Below are 8124 nucleotides of genomic sequence, written 5' to 3' on the forward strand. Positions count from 1 at the left end.
ATTGCAAGCATGTTGTAACTCCTTTTGATTCAAGTGTTCACTTGTTTCCTGTTCAAAGTGAAAATGATGTGATAAATCAAATGGAATATTCTAGCTTAATTGGAAGTTTGAGATATGTGACTGACTGCACTAGGCATGATATTGCGTATGCAGTTGGAGTACTTAGCAGGTTCACAAGCAAGCCATGTACTGAACATTGGCATGCCATAACGAGAGTTATGAAATATTTAGTTGGTACAAAATCTTATGGCTTGTTTTATAAAAAAATATCCTGCTGTACTTGAAGGCTTTTCCGATGCAAACATTGGAATACTTTATCAGTGATTCATGTTCTACCACCGGGTTATACTTTTACGTTAGCAGGTGGTGCTATTTGTTGGAAATCAAAAGGCAAACTATTATTGCTAACTCTCTACGGGAGGTCAACTAATTGCTTTAGCTTGCCTAGTGAAGAAGCGAATTGGTTAAGAGATTTATTATTTCAAATTCCTTATTTTGAAAAACCAATTCCTCCTATTTTAATTCATTGTGATAGCACCGCTACAATTGGTAGAGTCCAAAACCGTTATTACAACGGTAAATCCATACCTATAAGGAGAAAACACAGTACTGTGAGATCATATTTGACTAGTGGTACCATTAACGTTGATTATGTCAAATCTTGTGATAATCTTGCAGATCCACTAACCAAAGCCTTGGCAAGAGAAAGGGGCTGGAGCACATTAAGGGGGATGGGGTTGAAGCCTATAAATTCATGAGTCGTGTATGAGAAAACCCAACCTGGGGACTAGAGATCCTATAACCAGGTTCAATGGGAAAAACGAATCGTATGATGGCTTATTGAGAAAATGCACTATTTTATTTATTCCCTCCCTATGGTGTGAGTGCATTATTCTATAACGATTTGTGCAGATTAAGTTTATAAACTCTTAATGAAATTCTGTAGCTCGTATGAGTGGGGTGTTAAGTTACAGAAGCACCCTTGACAGATTTCACCTATGTGAGTGTGGAAGTAGGCCGCTTCCTATAAGAATTGGGCTCGTTCTAAAAAGCACTCATGAAACCGGGATAGCACAAGGTCGTAATGTGCAGGCTGTGAAAGCTCATTTTAACACCTTGATTATGTGTAAGCAATAATTTTTTATTTCCCTTAAGCAGTCATAGTTCAAGTCTGAGACCACTACGACTCTGGATTAAAGATTATTGTTTTACTAAGTGGAGGTTCAATGCAGAGCACACCTTCATTATGCATAATAGTCTTCCTTCAACTGGTAAACTCCCTTGTATAATACTAAATTGAGTGGGGGGATTGATAGATCTTTTGAGCATTTTAATATTATTTTATTGATATATTAAAGTGTCTCATTCTCTTGTTTGACCATTCACGTTTGTGGCCATTAAAGCTGAAAATAGGCTCTTCAATTCTTACGTTTTGTTGGTGCCATAATATTACCATTTACACTTTCAGTTATAGTGGTAATAGTAGGCAGTAATGGTCCCTCCCTGTTGGTCTTTCATTTCCTCACACGTCTGACTATGCCATTATGCCTTGTAACTTATTTTCCCATTATCACTTTTAGTACTCCATATTCACACCACTTTATTATCCCTTTAATCCACTCTTTTCATCCAATTAATCAAGGATGAATTTTTCAACTATAAATAGTTTGTCATCCTTACTTTGTGGATATAGAGAAAAATATAGTGTGTAAAAAGTGAGTTAAAAAAGAGAGTTTATTAGTTGAAGGAAGGTGTTCTTCTTTTGGTGGAGCTTTGGACTCAACATCTTGTCCAGAGTTTGTTGAATTATATGACTGATCGGAACTGTCGTATCACGGATGGGGACAAATCAGAAAGGTTACTGGACCGGTGATTTGTAGTACTTGAATCTCCTTAAAGAGTGCGAGATATCCGCGCCTCAGCCGAAGATATTTTTATTTCTTCATTTTTATTTTTCAATTGCAATTGTAATTTCATTGTAATATCACCAACACAATACGAAAGAGTTCCTCAAGTTATAATGTGAAAGCATAATACAAGAACACTTCAACATGATATAATAACTCGCAATTGCACAAAAAAGTGTTAAGTTGATTTCTTAAAAGGTGTTTTTTCCATCATTGTAGCAGGTTGGAGCATTCTTACTTTTGTGAACGGCTTGTAACTGATTTCTGCTATTTCTGATAGAATGATAAAATGCGGAATAGCTTAGTAATTTCATGAATGTGCTTTAAATTGATTGAACAAGAGTTTTACAAATCAAGTGATAACAACTACAAGAAATTTTGAATCATTTTTAGCTTTTATTTCATGGATTCAACCCAAGAACTTCAAGTAGAGGATTTATAGGTGTCTTCGATAGAGGTAATTTCTCTACTACTTTTTCAATTATGATGGTTAAATGTGATTATGGATCATGTATTGGAGTAGAAATTATAATCTTTACATGGTACTTAAGAACCCTTGCAAATGGGTCTTGAAAATTGGACTTTTTAGTTAACGGAGACGATTAATGGTTACGGGTAGATGTGGATAGTATCGTCTAGAGTTTGAAATGAAGCGACTACATTATATATCACAAATGACGAACAAATTAAGGTTGAAAATAAATAATCAATTTTAATTGGACGAGATGTGGGCTTTTGACCGCTTTTAGCCTGGGTGCTACATAACTCAGTGAGCCCAATGGATAAAATGTGATTTGTTAATGACGTAAACATGTTTTAATATGTACTTTGACAATATTTGAACATATTGGATGTGTTGAGAACATTGGTACTTTTAAGAACTAAATGGTTTGAAAATAGCACTCGTTGAATGCTTTGTATTTAAAATTTTGTTTACCCTAAAAAAGAGAATAGTTGAATTTGTTTGTTGTTTAAAGGATCCGTGATTTGATTTGTTATAAACAGTGAACAAAAAGGCCAATAATGACTAGAGAAATCAAATGAGTAAAACAATAAGAAATTATAAAACAATAATGAAATAATTCAGCATGGGCTTTATTGATCTTGGAGAGAATCTTTTGATGTGTTTTCCTCCGGTGGAACAATTATAGGCTCTGGCCTTGCAGAATAAATGTTAGCCCGGTACAAAAGAATGACAAAGTAAGCTAATTGCAAGAGATTGAATAGTATGAATGTGTGTTAGTAATTGTTATTCGATGATCCTGTTTGGGAGGCCTTTAGGCTCCTTTTATAGTACCAATACATCAGCACTTAGGCGGTGATTAAATTCTAATAATGAGTAAAAATAAACAATAAATGTTGTTTAAATTCTAAATCGTAACGTTTGTTTTGAATCTGCACCGTCACACAACGTTAATCTTTCATTAACGACCCGAGGCAATTGCCTTGGTAAGTTTGCTCCAGGTTTATCCGGGGTCTCTCACTCCAACTAAGTGAAACGACTAAGCACCGTTTCGCCTTTAACTGCCACGTGTTCCATTCTCATTGTGCCACGTGTAGAGCTATATCTTGTCATGTATATAGATAGTCCCCCCACTTTCCGGTGGAGGAAAGTGACACTGAAGAGTGGATTTGAAACGTTACCGGATATATCCTCTCTTAATGGCGGGAAAACGAATCGTCCCGACGGTTCATTCAAAAAGGCAACCATCAAATCCGAATTCAATGCTTCTACTATGAAGCGCCGGCAACCTTGCAATCACGATGACTGCCATAAAGCTGTCGTTTATAGAAAATTGTGTCCCTTTGAATACCAAACGTTTCATCTTCCTTAGCTGAGTATAAATAAGGCAGTAGATCAAGCCAAATTCAATCAAATCTTTTTTTTCCTTAAATGAGAAAGAACTTCTCTTAATACCTTCCTTGTCTTCATCTTTTCCTTTTCTGCAAATAACCTACCATGTTTACTTCTTCATCCCCCGATCTTTCATCTCACAATGTTACTCCATCCCCTGAACGTCGTTCTGGGAAAGCCCCAATCTCACCAATAAGCTAAGAAGTTGATCGCACTTTCCTTGCCGCCGATATCCTCCCTGTTGGAATCAAGTATCATGAAGATTTTAGCACTGTCGAACACCATCAAACTGTTGAAGAAATTGATTCCTTCATAACCGCTTATACTATTCCTAAAGTTCAAGAGGACTGAAAATTCACTCCTAAAGTTGAAATTGCTGCTGTTAATTCTGAAACCAGGATGAACCATCACCTTGAGGGTTTCTCCATGGTATACACCTATCCTTTTACGATAGGTTTCTAGCTCCTAGTTCCCCAGATCATTGAAGCTTTTTGTCGCCGATACCGAGTTTGTATCGGTCAAGTTGCTCCTCAAATTTGGCGCCTGGTCTACTGCATTCAACTTCTGGCTGACCAGGCCGGAGTTGCATTCTCCTCGATCACTTGATACACTTGTACGTTCCCTGGGTGTGCCGAGAAGGGTTAGTTCACCTATATTCTCATGGAAAATGCTGCCTGGTCAACCCGGAGGACGACTTTGATTGGGATGGCTTTATAGGTTCGTGATTATCCGGACAAGCCACCTTCATCGTACCTTGCCTGAGCCGTTTCGGGAGGTATGGAACTCTACTTGTAAGCCTTTTCATGGAATTTCCCTTTTCCCTCTTTTTTTTTTTAATCATTATTTCATGCCTCATTTCACTTACCCCTTTTCAAGCATTTTATTTTTTCCTAGCGGTTCCTGTTGAGCCGGAACTTCTGGTTAAATTTTTTGAATGGGTTGTTGCACTGTTGCGTGCTACTCCCAACATGACTCTATCTTGGAGGAGTATGACCTCCGATTGGCGGAGGAGAAAAAATCGCGGTAAGTGAAACTAGATTTCATTAATTACATAAGGCTTCACATCTCTCATTTCCTTACAGGCCTTCCTGTGAGACAGACCACTTCCCCCGAAAAGTCCCCGCTCGAGAAATTGCCTTGTCAAACATTGTTAAAGCTGATTCCTCCATTCCAAAATGTAAACCAAACAACTCATCAACTTCCCCGGATGGAATTGGTTCTAGAGTGTGAACCCGACGCCGGTTTATGGAAGCATGGAGAAAAGCACAATAGGGTGCTCACCCAGGTGGTTTTTATTAATGATGACGATGAGCAGCCATAGGTTGGTAATCCCCAGGATCCCTTGCCTGATGGTTCCAGCAAAGCATCTTTGTGAATGTGTTTCGAGGTTTTATAAGATTGGACGTGTTCATCTTGCGTATACAAGGTTTTACGTTCATGCTTAGTATATGTTGGAAGGATTAGAGGTTAAACGAATCGACGAGAATGCATTTCGGTAAAGTTGGGTTTTACGATTGGACTTACGGACCATATATGTAGTTGCCCCCCACCATATTTTGATAACAATGAGGGTGAGCCACTCTTGGCATTTGACGGTCTAATTATACGGACCGTATAACTTTCACACTCCGTATAATGAGACTGTAAATTTAAGTCGGTGGTAGCACCTTTATAGTATATAATTCGTACTTCCCTCATTTTATCTCATTTTCTTCATTCTCCAGACCCCTAACACCTCTAGAAACCATCTCCAACATATGTAATCAACCCCCAAGTGAAGTTAAGGAATCAAAGTGAAAATCAAGTGCCAAAGGTTCCCAAAGTGTTGTTGAAGATTGTTTCTCCTCTTTGTAGTAGCTTTGGAGGATACTTCAAGGTGAAGTAATCTTGGAGTTGCTGTGTTCTTGAGTCCTTGAGGTAAGAATTCATCTTATTTCCTTGATTATGAGTTTATGTGATTGTTATACTAGGTTTGGAGGGAAAGAAGTTTCGAATATTAACTTGAGTTTATGTTGAGTTGTAATTTGTTTTGTTTATGTGTTTTGAGCTAAATTCTTGTTGTATGGATAGCAGTTGATGTTGAGATTGTGTTGAGGTTTTTATACTTGGTGTATTTGGAAGAAGGAGGTGTATAGGTGTCGTATGCGAAGCCTATATCGGGTTGTTTTATTGTATATCTCTAATTATTGTTGATATAAGTTTAATAAAAGGGGGATCATATGAGGTTGTTGTGTTGATTGTTGGCTATTGGATGTGTGTGATGATTGACAAATAGGGGAAATGATGCTCAGTTCATTTTAGAATCGATTTATCGTTTCATATACGTGATATACTAGTACCATCTAAGCTTGTAAATGCTTTCGTTTGTTATAGGATTAGTGTACCAGTTTGACAGATTCGTTGTGGGATTGTGTTGGCGACTTGAGGTATGTTAAGGCCAACTTCCCTTCTTTTGGCATGATCCATATAAACGAAACGTAAACGTAACGCTACTCCATAATGACTCTATTCTTAGCAGCTAGAGATGTTCTATGTTGATTCATGTCCTAGTAATATTGTTCTTAGCAAGCTCCTCTCCTGATTTAGTGTGCTTCATAGAGTCACTTGTTGATGAAAATGCTATCTCATAACGATTTTCGGACGTGTAACGACCTTACATCATCCAATAGATTCAGGATGTGTTCGTGTGTGTGAGAGAGAGAGTGTGTGTGTGTGTGTGTGTGTATATATATATATATATATATATATATATATATATATATATATATATATATATATATATATATACCACGTAGGCATTATATACGTGCGTACTTATATGATATCTATATGGGTTATGGGAAAGGTTACGGTGTTATAAATGCACTACCACCTGATATGCTGGTTATATGATGATGATTATGCCCACAGAGGTCGATGGGATGCCCACAGAGGCTTGACAGGCGTTATATACGCATATATACAGTACTTATGCATATCATTGGCCCTCAGAGGCAGTTCAAATATACAGGTTGCATTCCTTTTATCCTATGTACTTTTATGTCTCATTTATGTTACTTTCAACCCTTACGTACTCAGAAATTTGTTCATACTGACGCCTCTTTCGCCTGGGAACGTCACGTTTCACTCCCGCAGGTTCAGGTAGACAGAGTGGCGATCCGCCTCAATAGGTTATCGTTCAGCTGATATTGGAGCACTCCACTTTTCTCAAAGTTGCGATCGTGTCTTGTTACGGTATATTTTTGTTGTACATATGGGTATGGCGGGGCCCTGTCCCGAACTTATTATGTCATATACTGCAGTAGATTCTTGTTGACAGTTATGATAGTTAGACGTTGTATGGCCCTCTCGGGCCTTTTTTTTTCATAGATGTATGTGGCTGCCTTTTCGGCTCGTACAGTTATGTCCAGCATGGTTACATACGTATGTCCTTTTGGGCTCGTCTCTTTTCAGTATATTTCTCTTATGAATTAGCAAGTTGTCTTCTGATGACCCTCATGTTCCAACTTTGTTTATAGTTATGTTATGAAAGGATGTCTAGCGATGATCGGCACGTAAGGCCCGGTGCCGGTCATGGCCCACTGGTTTGGGTCGTGACAAACTTGGTATCAGAGCAGCTCTGCCCTAGGATTGTCTTCAAGTCGTATCCAGTAGATTCTTATTTGTGGGTGTGTTTTGCACTACACTTATAAACATGAGGCTACAGGGCATTTAGGATGGTTGTCTTTTCTTCTTATGTTAGATCGTGCGCTAGAGCTATTTCATAAGAGTTCATCTTTCTAATAACGTATTCTGATTTCAGCAATGCCGGTTGTTGACACCTAATTTTTGCTCTCCAAAAATTCAAATTAACTAATCAAGCTTCTTGAATCGCAAACAGAATAAAATAATTATTCAGAAAATCAAAAATACTTTCCAAAAACAACTTTTGGTGATATTTTGTCATTTCATTGGCAAAAACACCCTAACATATATTATGTATATCTTTATGTATAAGTCTAAGTATAATTATGTCGATTTTATCAATTCGAAAATCAACTTGCGCAAAGTCAAGTGTTTTAATTAAGTACGTATATTTAATTGTCAATTTAGTGTAATATTTTACTTTGTTAGAGTTAAGAAGCTTGATTAATTTATTGAACAATTTATCCATCTCAATTTTATTTCAAATGGATTACATTTGAAATAACAAGAGTGCCATAATTTAAATACGATTTTATCCATATTTTAAATCCCTTTCCAGCCCCTATCCCTTTTTGTGTTTCAGCCCAAACACACAAATGCCCAGCCCAAAGTACCAAGTGATTCGGCCCAACTCCCAATTAAACCCCTCAAATCTTTTTCTTTCTGATTTCCCAAAGA

This window comes from Lycium ferocissimum, chromosome 8 (assembly GCF_029784015.1).
Source record: "Lycium ferocissimum isolate CSIRO_LF1 chromosome 8, AGI_CSIRO_Lferr_CH_V1, whole genome shotgun sequence".
Classification (NCBI taxonomy): domain Eukaryota; kingdom Viridiplantae; phylum Streptophyta; class Magnoliopsida; order Solanales; family Solanaceae; genus Lycium; species Lycium ferocissimum.